Source organism: Petromyzon marinus, chromosome 24 (assembly GCF_048934315.1).
Source record: "Petromyzon marinus isolate PM22_M1 ecotype Great Lakes invasive population chromosome 24, UKy_Petmar_22M1.pri1.0, whole genome shotgun sequence".
In the NCBI taxonomy this organism is placed as follows: Eukaryota; Metazoa; Chordata; class Hyperoartia; order Petromyzontiformes; family Petromyzontidae; genus Petromyzon; species Petromyzon marinus.
Window position 1 is genome coordinate 1,701,238 of NC_133690.1, and position 12,276 is coordinate 1,713,513.

Below are 12,276 nucleotides of genomic sequence, written 5' to 3' on the forward strand. Positions count from 1 at the left end.
AGTAGTGCAATCGATAGCCACATTTTCCAAAGCACATATAGGCAACGAGTGGATTTTTTATTAGCATGTAAAAATAGAGGCAACATATCAACTTATCGAATGTTTATAAAAAATCAATATATTCACAATGTCAATCAAAAGATTACAAATGAATTTCTTAACTCTAGATTGATGCAAACAATGAAGAATATTTTTCAATGTATTTTCTGATGCTTCTCAGTTACATAGACGTCGATAATCTGCCTTTCCATAAAAGCAGAGTGGCGCAGCGGAAGCGTGCTGGGCCCATAACCCAGAGGTCGATGGATCGAAACCATCCTCTGCTAACAAGTCTTTTTCATCAATCTTAGCTCGGTTTTAGTTATCGCAGGTTTATCGGCTAAGTTTGTTGTGGCTTGCATGATATTTTGCAAAAAGTGCTATGGCATATGTCACGAAAAAAAACACCCAAAATAACTTGGCATGGGATTAAATCAAGTGGTAAAGAGTGCGTGTAGCATGCACGGTAGTGGGATCGATACCCACATTCTCCTAAACACATATGGGCAACTTGTGCATTTTTTATTAGCATCTAAAAATCGATGCAACATATCAAACTATCGAATGCTTAAAAAAATTCAATATAATCACAAGGTCAATCTCAAGGTCAATCAAAATATTACAATTGAATTTCTTAACCCTCTATGGATCCAAACAAACAATAATGTTTTTCAATACCTTTTCCGCTGCTTATCAGTTACATAGTCGTCGAAAGTGCCCTTTCCCATGAAAGCAGAGTGGTGCATCGGAAACGTGCTGGGCTCAAAGCCCAGGGTTCGATGCATTGAAACCATCCACTGCTAACACGTATTTTTCATCATTCTTAGCTCGGTTTTAGTTATCGCAGATTTATCGGCTAAGTTTGTTGTGGCTTTGCATAGATATTTTGCAAAAGTGCTATGGCCTATTTCGCGATAAACACCCAAACTAAGCCACGGTAGAATTAGCTCAAGTGGGACAGCACGTGTTTTGCATGTGAGTAGTGGAATCGATACCCACATTTTCCAAAGCACATATAGGCAACGAGTGGATTTTTTATTAGCATGTAAAAATAGAGGCAACATATCAACTTATCGAATGTTTATAAAAAATCAATATGTTCACAATGTCAATCAAAAGATTACAAATGAATTTCTTAACTCTCGATTGATGCAAACAATGAAGAATATTTTTCAATGTATTTTCTGATGCTTCTCAGTTAAATAGACGTCGATAATATGCCTTTCCATAAAAGCAGAGTGGCGCAGCGGAAGCGTGCTGGGCCCAAAACCCAGAGGTCGATGGATTGAAACCATCCTCTGCTAACAAGTCTTTTTAATCAATCTTAGCTCGGTTTTAGTTATCGCAGATTTATCGGCTAAGTTTGTTGTGTCTTTGCATAGATATTTTGCAAAAAGTGCTATGGCCTATTTCGCGATAAACACCCAAAGTAAGCCTCTGTAGGATTAGCTCAAGTGGTAGAGCACCTGTTTTGCATGTGAGAAGTAGTGCAATCGATAGCCACATTTTCCAAAGCACATATAGGCAACGAGTGGATTTTTTATTAGCATGTAAAAATAGAGGCAACATATCAACTTATCGAATGTTTATAAAAAATCAATATATTCACAATGTCAATCAAAAGATTACAAATGAATTTCTTAACTCTCGATTGATGCAAACAATGAAGAATATTTTTCAATGTATTTTCTGATGCTTCTCAGTTACATAGACGTCGATAATACGCCTTTCCATAAAAGCAGAGTGGCGCAGCGGAAGCGTGCTGGGCCCATAACCCAGAGGTCGATAGATCGAAACCATCCTCTGCTAACAAGTCTTTTTCATCAATCTTAGCTCGGTTTTAGTTATCGCAGATTTATCGGCTAAGTTTGTTGTGGCTTTGCATAGATATTTTGCAAAAAGTGCTATGGCATATGTCACGAAAAAAAACACCCAAAATAACTTGGCATTGGATTAAATCAAGTGGTAAAGAGTGCGTGTAGCATGCGCGGTAGTGGGATCGATACCCACATTCTCCTAAACACATATGGGCAACTTGTGCATTTTTTATTAGCATCTAAAAATCGATGCAACATATCAAACTATCGAATGCTTAAAAAAATTCAATATAATCACAAGGTCAATCTCAAGGTCAATCAAAATATTACAATTGAATGTCTTAACCCTCTATGGATCCAAACAAACAATAATGTTTTTGAATACCTTTTCCGCTGCTTATCAGTTACATAGTCGTCGAAAGTGCCCTTTCCCATGAAAGCAGAGTGGTGCATCGGAAGCGTGCTGGGCTCAAAGCCCAGAGTTCGATGCATCCACAACCATCCACTGCTAACAAGTCTTTTTCATCAATCTTAGCTCAGTTTTAGTTATCGCAGATTTATCGGCTAAGTTTGTTGTGGCTTTGCATAGATATTTTGCAAAAATTGCTATGGCCTATTTCGCGAAAAACACCCAAAGTAAGCCGCTGTAGGATTAGCTCAAGTGGTAGAGCACCTGTTTTGCATGTGAGAAGTAGTGCAATCGATACCCACATTTTCCAAAGCACATATAGGCAACGAGTGGATTTTTTATTAGCATGTAAAAATAGAGGCAACATATCAACTTATCTAATGTTTATAAAAAATCTATATATTCACAATGTCAATCAAAAGATTACAAATGAATTTCTTAACTCTCGATTGATGCAAACAATAAATAATATTTTACAATGTATTTTCTGATGCTTCTCAGTTACATAGACGTCGATAATCTGCCTTTCCATAAAAACAGAGTGGCGCAGCGGAAGCGTCCTGGGCCCATAACACCAGAGGTCGATGGATCGAAACCATCCGCTGCTAACAAGTCTTTTTCATCAATCTTAGCTCGGTTTTAGTTATCGCAGATTTATCGGCTAAGTTTGTTGTGGCTTTGCATGATATTTTGCAAAAAGTGCTATGGCATATGTCACGAAAAAAAACACCCAAAATAACTTGGCATGGGATTAAATCAAGTGGTAAAGAGTGCGTGTAGCATGCGCGGTAGTGGGATCGATACCCACATTCTCCTAAACACATATGTGCAACTTGTGCATTTTTTATTAGCATCTAAAAATCGATGCAACATATCAAACTATCGAATGCTTAAAAAAATTCAAAATAATCACAAGGTCAATCTCAAGGTCAATCAAAATATTACAATTGAATTTCTTAACCCTCTATGGATCCAAACAAACAATAATGTTTTTCAATACCTTTTCCGCTGCTTATCAGTTACATAGTCGTCGAAAGTGCCCTTTCCCATGAAAGCACAGTGGTGCATCGGAAACGTGCTGGGCTCAAAGCCCAAAGTTCGATGCATCGAAACCATCCACTGCTAACAAGTCTTTTTCATCATTCTTCGCTCGGTTTTAGTTATCGCAGATTTATCGACTAAGTTTGCTCTGGCTTTGCATAATATTTTGCAAAAATTGCTATGGCCTATTTCGCGAAAAACACCCAAAGTAAGCCTCTGTAGGATTAGCTCAAGTGGTAGTGCACCTGTTTTGCATGTGAGACGTAGTGGAATCGATACCCACATTTTCCAAAGCACATATAGGCAACGAGTGGATGTTTTATTAGCATGTAAAAATAGAGGCAACATATCAACTTATCGAATGTTTATAAAAAATCAATATGTTCACAATGTCAATCAAAAGATTACAAATGAATTTCTTAACTCTCGATTGATGCAAACAATAAAGAATATTTTTCAATGTATTTTCTGATGCTTCTCAGTTACATAGACGTCGATAATATGCCGTTCCATAAAAGCAGAGTGGCGCAGCGGAAGCGTGCTGGGCCCATAACCCAGAGGTCGATGGATCGAAACCATCCGCTGCTAACAAGTCTTTTTCATCAATCTTAGCTCGGTTTTAGTTATCGCAGATTTATCGGCTAAGTTTGTTGTGGCTTTGCATGATATTTTGCAAAAAGTGCTATGGCATATGTCACGAAAAAACACCCAAAATAACTTGGCATGGGATTAAATCAAGTGGTAAAGAGTGCGTGTAGCATGCGCGGTAGTGGGATCGATACCCACATTCTCCTAAACACATATGGGCAACTTGTGCATTTTTTATTAGCATCTAAAAATCGATGCAACATATCAAACTATCGAATGCTTAATAAAATTCAATATAATCACAAGGTCAATCTCAAGGTCAATCAAAATATTACAATTGAATTTCTTAACCCTCTATGGATCCAAACAAACAATAATGTTTTTCAATACCTTTTCCGCTGCTTATCAGTTACATAGTCGTCGAAAGTGCCCTTTCCCATGAAAGCAGAGTGGTGCATCGGAAACGTGCTGGGCTCAAAGCCCAAAGTTCGATGCATCGAAACCATCCACTGCTAACAAGTCTTTTTCATCATTCTTCGCTCGGTTTTAGTTATCGCAGATTTATCGACTAAGTTTGCTCTGGCTTTGCATAGATATTTTGCAAAAATTGCTATGGCCTATTTCGCGAAAAACACCCAAAGTAAGCCTCTGTAGGATTAGCTCAAGTGGTAGTGCACCTGTTTTGCATGTGAGACGTAGTGGAATCGATACCCACATTTTCCAAAGCACATATAGGCAACGAGTGGATGTTTTATTAGCATGTAAAAATAGAGGCAACATATCAACTTATCGAATGTTTATAAAAAATCAATATGTTCACAATGTCAATCAAAAGATTACAAATGAATTTCTTAACTCTCGATTGATGCAAACAATAAATAATATTTTTCAATGTATTTTCTGATGCTTCTCAGTTACATAGACGTCGATAATATGCCTTTCCATAAAAGCAGAGTGGCGCAGCGGAAGCGTGCTGGGCCCATAACCCAGAGGTCGATGGATCGAAACCATCCTCTGCTAACAAGTCTTTTTAATCAATCTTAGCTCGGTTTTAGTTATCGCTGATTTAACGGCTAAGTTTATTGTGGCTTTGCATAGATATTTTGCAAAAAGTGCTATGGCCTATTTCGCAATAAACACCCAAACTAAGCCGCTGTAGGATTAGCTCAAGTGGTAGAGCACGTGTTTTTCATGTGAGAAGTAGTGGAATCGATACCCACATTTTCCAAAGCACATACAGGCAACGAGTGGATTTTTTATTAGCATGTAAATATAGAGGCAACATATCAACTTATCGAATGTTTATAAAAAATCAATATGTTCACAATGTCAATCAAAAGATTACAAATGAATTTCTTAACTCTCGATTGATGCAAACAATAAAGAATATTTTTCAATGTATTTTCTGATGCTTCTCAGTTACATAGACGTCGATAATATGCCTTTCCATAAAAGCAGAGTGGCGCATCGGAAGCGTGCTGGGCCCATAACCCAGTGGTCGATGGATTGAAACCATCCTCTGCTAACAAGTCTTTTTAATCAATCTTAGCTCGGTTTTAGTTATCGCAGATTTATCGGCTAAGTTTGTTGTGGCTTTGCATAGATATTTTGCAAAAAGTGCTATGGCATATGTCACGAAAAAAAACACCCAAAATAACTTGGCATTGGATTAAATCAATTGGTAAAGAGTGCGTGTAGCATGCGCCGTAGTGGGATCGATACCCACATTCTCCTAAACACATATGGGCAACTTGTGCATTTTTATTAGCATCTAAAAATCGATGCAACATATCAAACTATCGAATGCTTAAAAAAATTCAATATAATCACAAGGTCAATCTCAAGGTCAATCAAAATATTACAATTGAATTTCTTAACCCTCTATGGATCCAAACAAACAATAATGTTTTTCAATACCTTTTCCGCTGCTTATCAGTTACATAGTCGTCGAAAGTGCCCTTTCCCATGAAAGCAGAGTGGTGCATCGGAAACGTGCTGGGCTCAAAGCCCAGAGTTCGATGCATCGACAACCATCGACTGCTAACAAGTCTTTTTCATCAATCTTCGCTCGGTTTTAGTTATCGCAGATTTATCGGCTAAGTTTGCTCTGGCTTTGCATAGATATTTTGCAAAAATTGCTATGGCCTATTTCGCGAAAAACTCCCAAAGTAAGCCTCTGTAGGATTAGCTCAAGTGGTAGTGCACCTGTTTTGCATGTGAGACGTAGTGGAATCGATACCCACATTTTCCAAAGCACATACAGGCAACGAGTGGATTTTTTATTAGCATGTAAAAATAGAGGCAACATATCAACTTATCGAATGTTTATAAAAAAAATCAATATATTCACAATGTCAATCAAAAGATTACAAATGAATTTCTTAACTCTCGATTGATGCAAACAATAAAGAATATTTTTCAATGTATTTTCTGATGCTTCTCAGTTACATAGACGTCGATAATATGCCTTTCCATAAAAGCAGAGTGGCGCAGCGGAAGCGTGCTGGGCCCATAACCCAGAGATCGATGGGTCGAAACCATCCTCTGCTAACAAGTCTTTTTAATCAATCTTAGCTCGGTTTTAGTTATCGCAGATTTATCGGCTAAGTTTGTTGTGGCTTTGCATGATATTTTGCAAAAAGTGCTATGGCATATGTCACGAAAAAAAACACCCAAAATAACTTGGCATGGGATTAAATCAAGTGGTAAAGAGTGCGTGTAGCATGCGCGGTAGTGGGATCGATACCCAGATTCTCCTAAACACATATGGGCAACTTGTGCATTTTTTATTAGCATCTAAAAATCGATGCAACATATCAAACTATCGAATGCTTAAAAAAATTCAATATAATCACAAGGTCAATCTCAAGGTCAATCAAAATATTACAATTGAATTTCTTAACCCTCTATGGATCCCAACAAACAATAATGTTTTTCAATACCTTTTCCGCTGCTTATCAATTACATAGTCGTCGAAAGTGCCCTTTCCCATGAAAGCAGAGTGGTGCATCGGAAACGTGCTGGGCTCAAAGCCCAGGGTTCGATGCATCGAAACCATCCACTGCTAACAAGTCTTTTTAATCAATCTTAGCTCGGTTTTAGTTATCGCAGATTTATCGGCTAAGTTTGTTGTGTCTTTGCATAGATATTTTGCAAAAATTGCTATGGCCTATTTCGCGATAAACACCCAAACTAAGCCTCTGTAAGATTAGCTCAAGTGGTAGAGCACGTGTTTTGCATGTGAGAAGTAGTGGAATCGATACCCACATTTTCCAAAGCACATATTGGCAACGAGTGGATTTTTTATTAGCATGTAAATATAGAGGCAACATATCAACTTATCGAATGTTTATAAAAAATCAATATGTTCACAATGTCAATCAAAAGATTACAAATGAATTTCTTATCTCTCGATTGATGCAAACAATAAAGAATATTTTTCAATGTATTTTCTGATGCTTCTCAGTTACATAGACGTCGATAATATGCCTTTCCATAAAAGCAGAGTGGCGCAGCGGAAGCGTGCTGGGCCCATAACCCAGTGGTCGATGGATCGAAACCATCCTCTGCTAACAAGTCTTTTTAATCAATCTTAGCTCGGTTTTAGTTATCGCAGATTTATCGGCTAAGTTTGCTCTGGCTTTGCATAGATATTTTGCAAAAATTGCTATGGCCTATTTCGCGAAAAACTCCCAAAGTAAGCCTCTGTAGGATTAGCTCAAGTGGTAGTGCACCTGTTTTGCATGTGAGACGTAGTGGAATCGATACCCACATTTTCCAAAGCACATACAGGCAACGAGTGGATTTTTTATTAGCATGTAAAAATAGAGGCAACATATCAACTTATCGAATGTTTATAAAAAAAATCAATATATTCACAATGTCAATCAAAAGATTACAAATGAATTTCTTATCTCTCGATTGATGCAAACAATAAAGAATATTTTTCAATGTATTTTCTGATGCTTCTCAGTTACATAGACGTCGATAATATGCCTTTCCATAAAAGCAGAGTGGCGCAGCGGAAGCGTGCTGGGCCCATAACCCAGAGGTCGATGGATCGAAACCATCCTCTGCTAACAAGTCTTTTTAATCAATCTTAGCTCGGTTTTAGTTATCGCAGATTTATCGGCTAAGTTTGCTCTGGCTTTGCATAGATATTTTGCAAAAATTGCTATGGCCTATTTCGCGAAAAACTCCCAAAGTAAGCCTCTGTAGGATTAGCTCAAGTGGTAGTGCACCTGTTTTGCATGTGAGACGTAGTGGAATCGATACCCACATTTTCCAAAGCACATACAGGCAACGAGTGGATTTTTTATTAGCATGTAAAAATAGAGGCAACATATCAACTTATCGAATGTTTATAAAAAAAATCAATATATTCACAATGTCAATCAAAAGATTACAAATGAATTTCTTAACTCTCGATTGATGCAAACAATAAAGAATATTTTTCAATGTATTTTCTGATGCTTCTCAGTTACATAGACGTCGATAATATGCCTTTCCATAAAAGCAGAGTGGCGCAGCGGAAGCGTGCTGGACCCATAACCCACAGATCGATGGGTCGAAACCATCCTCTGCTAACAAGTCTTTTTAATCAATCTTAGCTCGGTTTTAGTTATCGCAGATTTATCGGCTAAGTTTGTTGTGGCTTTGCATGATATTTTGCAAAAAGTGCTATGGCATATGTCACGAAAAAAAACACCCAAAATAACTTGGCATGGGATTAAATCAAGTGGTAAAGAGTGCGTGTAGCATGCGCGGTAGTGGGATCGATACCCAGATTCTCCTAAACACATATGGGCAACTTGTGCATTTTTTATTAGCATCTAAAAATCGATGCAACATATCAAACTATCGAATGCTTAAAAAAATTCAATATAATCACAAGGTCAATCTCAAGGTCAATCAAAATATTACAATTGAATTTCTTAACCCTCTATGGATCCCAACAAACAATAATGTTTTTCAATACCTTTTCCGCTGCTTATCAATTACATAGTCGTCGAAAGTGCCCTTTCCCATGAAAGCAGAGTGGTGCATCGGAAACGTGCTGGGCTCAAAGCCCAAAGTTCGATGCATCGAAACCATCCACTGCTAACAAGTCTTTTTCATCATTCTTCGCTCGGTTTTAGTTATCGCAGATTTATCGGCTAAGTTTGCTCTGGCATTGCATAGATATTTTGCAAAAATTGCTATGGCCTATTTCGCGAAAAACACCCAAAGTAAGCCTCTGTAGGATTAGCTCAAGTGGTAGTGCACCTGTTTTGCATGTGAGACGTAGTGGAATCGATACCCACATTTTCCAAAGCACATACAGGCAACGAGTGGATTTTTTATTAGCATGTAAAAATAGAGGCAACATATCAACTTATCGAATGTTTATAAAAAAAAATCAATATATTCACAATGTCAATCAAAAGATTACAAATGAATTTCTTAACTCTCGATTGATGCAAACAATAAAGAATATTTTTCAATGTATTTTCAGATGCTTATCAGTTACATAGACGTCGATAATATGCCTTTCCATAAAAGCAGAGTGGCGCAGCGGAAGCGTGCTGGGCCCATAACCCAGAGGTCGATGGATCGAAACCATCCTCTGCTAACAAGTCTGTTTAATCAATCTTAGCTCGGTTTTAGTTATCGCAGATTTATCGGCTAAGTTTGTTGTGGCTTTGCATAGATATTTTGCAAAAAGTGCTATGGCCTATTTCGCGATAAACACCCAAACTAAGCCTCTGTAGGATTAGCTCAAGTGGTAGAGCACGTGTTTTGCATGTGAGAAGTAGTGGAATCGATACCCACATTTTCCAAAGCACATATTGGCAACGAGTGGATTTTTTATTAGCATGTAAATATAGAGGCAACATATCAACTTATCGAATGTTTATAAAAAATCAATATGTTCACAATGTCAATCAAAAGATTACAAATGAATTTCTTAACTCTCGATTGATGCAAACAATAAAGAATATTTTTCAATGTATTTTCTGATGCTTCTCAGTTACATAGACGTCGATAATATGCCTTGCCATAAAAGCAGAGTGGCGCAGCGGAAGCGTGCTGGGCCCATAACCCAGAGGTCGATGGATCGAAACCATCCTCTGCTAACAAGTCTTTTTAATCAATCTTAGCTGGGTTTAAGTTATCGCAGATTTATCGGCTAAGTTTGTTGTGGCTTTGCATAGATATTTTGCAAAAAGTGCTATGGCATATGTCACGAAAAAAAACACCCAAAATAACTTGGCATGGGATTAAATCAAGTGGTAAAGCGTGCGTGTAGCATGCGCGGTAGTGGGATCGATACCCACATTCTCCTAAACACATATGGGCAACGTGTGCATTTTTTATTAGCATCTAAAAATCGATGCAACATATCAAACTATCGAATGCTTAAAAAAATTCAATATAATCACAAGGTCAATCTCAAGGTCAATCAAAATATTACAATTTAATTTCTTAACCCTCTATGGATCCAAACAAACAATAATGTTTTTCAATACCTTTTCCGCTGCTTATCAGTTACATAGTCGTCGAAAGTGCCCTTTCCCATGAAAGCAGAGTGATGCATCGGAAACGTGCTGGGCGCAAATCCCAGAGTTCGATGCATCGAAACCATCCACTGCTAACAAGTCTTTTTCATCATTCTTCGCTCGGTTTTAGTTATCGCAGATTTATCGGCTAAGTTTGCTCTGGCTTTGCTTAGATATTTTGCTAAAATTGCTATGGCCTATTTCGCGATAAACACCCAAAGTAAGCCTCTGTAGGATTAGCTCAAGTGGTAGAGCACCTGTTTTGCATGTGAGAAGTAGTGGAATCGATACCCACATTTTCCAAAGCACATACAGTCAACGAGTGGATTTTTTATTAGCATGTAAAAATAGAAGCAACATATCAACTTATCGAATGTTTATAAAAAATCAATATGTTCACAATGTCAATCAAAAGATTACAAATGAATTTCTTAACTCTCGATTGATGCAAACAATAAAGAATATTTTTCAATGTATTTTCTGATGCTTCTCAGTTACATAGACGTCGATAATATGCCTTTCCATAAAAGCAGAGTGGCGCAGCGGTAAGCGTGCTGGGCCCATAACCCAGAGGTCGATGGATCGAAACCATCCTCTGCTAACAAGTCTTTTTAATCAATCTTAGCTGGGTTTAAGTTATCGCAGATTTATCGCCGAAGTTTGTTGTGGCTTTGCATAGATATTTTGCAAAAAGTGCTATGGCCTATTTCGCGATAAACACCCAAACTAAGCCTCTGTAGGATTAGCTCAAGTGGGGAGAGCACGTGTTTTGCATGTGAGAAGTAGTGGAATCGATACCCACATTTTCCAAAGCACATATAGGCAACGAGTGGATTTTTTATTAGCATGTAAAAATAGAGGCAACATATCAACTTATCGAATGTTTATAAGAAATCAATATATTCACAATGTCAATCAAAAGATTACAAATGAATTTCTTAACTCTCGATTGATGCAAACAATAAAGAATATTTTTCAATGTATTTTCTGATGCTTCTCAGTTACATAGACGTCGATAATATGCTTTTCCATAAAAGCAGAGTGGCGCAGCGGAAGCGTGCTGGGCCCATAACCCAGAGGTCGATGGATCGAAACCATCCTCTGCTAACAAGTCTTTTTAATCAATCTTAGCTGGGTTTAAGTTATCGCAGATTTATCGGCTAAGTTTGTTGTGGCTTTGCATAGATATTTTGCAAAAAGTGCTATGGCATATGTCACGAAAAAAAACACCCAAAATAACTTGGCATGGGATTAAATCAAGTGGTAAAGCGTGCGTGTAGCATGCGCGGTAGTGGGATCGATACCCACATTCTCCTAAACACATATGGGCAACGTGTGCATTTTTTATTAGCATCTAAAAATCGATGCAACATATCAAACTATCGAATGCTTAAAAAAATTCAATATAATCACAAGGTCAATCTCAAGGTCAATCAAAATATTACAATTTAATTTCTTAACCCTCTATGGATCCAAACAAACAATAATGTTTTTCAATACCTTTTCCGCTGCTTATCAGTTACATAGTCGTCGAAAGTGCCCTTTCCCATGAAAGCAGAGTGATGCATCGGAAACGTGCTGGGCGCAAATCCCAGAGTTCGATGCATCGAAACCATCCACTGCTAACAAGTCTTTTTCATCATTCTTCGCTCGGTTTTAGTTATCGCAGATTTATCGGCTAAGTTTGCTCTGGCTTTGCTTAGATATTTTGCTAAAATTGCTATGGCCTATTTCGCGATAAACACCCAAAGTAAGCCTCTGTAGGATTAGCTCAAGTGGTAGAGCACCTGTTTTGCATGTGAGAAGTAGTGGAATCGATACCCACATTTTCCAAAGCACATAC

At 37.8% G+C, this 12,276-nt stretch overlaps 7 non-coding genes across 7 annotated transcripts; all 7 read left to right on the forward strand.

The window, feature by feature from the left end:
• The first annotated feature begins 254 nt into the window (after nt 1-254).
• Nucleotides 255-326, forward strand: TRNAM-CAU (transfer RNA methionine (anticodon CAU)). Its single transcript has one exon. It is a non-coding gene; the product is annotated as a tRNA-Met (tRNA).
• Nucleotides 327-4,842: 4,516 nt separating this feature from the next.
• TRNAM-CAU (transfer RNA methionine (anticodon CAU)) lies at nt 4,843-4,914 on the forward strand. Its single transcript has one exon. It is a non-coding gene; the product is annotated as a tRNA-Met (tRNA).
• Nucleotides 4,915-7,901: 2,987 nt separating this feature from the next.
• Nucleotides 7,902-7,973, forward strand: TRNAM-CAU (transfer RNA methionine (anticodon CAU)). Its single transcript has one exon. It is a non-coding gene; the product is annotated as a tRNA-Met (tRNA).
• A 1,460-nt stretch (nt 7,974-9,433) lies between these two features.
• Nucleotides 9,434-9,505, forward strand: TRNAM-CAU (transfer RNA methionine (anticodon CAU)). Its single transcript has one exon. It is a non-coding gene; the product is annotated as a tRNA-Met (tRNA).
• Nucleotides 9,506-9,938: 433 nt separating this feature from the next.
• On the forward strand, nt 9,939-10,010 carry TRNAM-CAU (transfer RNA methionine (anticodon CAU)). Its single transcript has one exon. It is a non-coding gene; the product is annotated as a tRNA-Met (tRNA).
• Nucleotides 10,011-10,961: 951 nt separating this feature from the next.
• Nucleotides 10,962-11,034, forward strand: TRNAM-CAU (transfer RNA methionine (anticodon CAU)). Its single transcript has one exon. It is a non-coding gene; the product is annotated as a tRNA-Met (tRNA).
• A 434-nt stretch (nt 11,035-11,468) lies between these two features.
• TRNAM-CAU (transfer RNA methionine (anticodon CAU)) lies at nt 11,469-11,540 on the forward strand. Its single transcript has one exon. It is a non-coding gene; the product is annotated as a tRNA-Met (tRNA).
• The last annotated feature ends 736 nt before the right edge of the window (nt 11,541-12,276 follow it).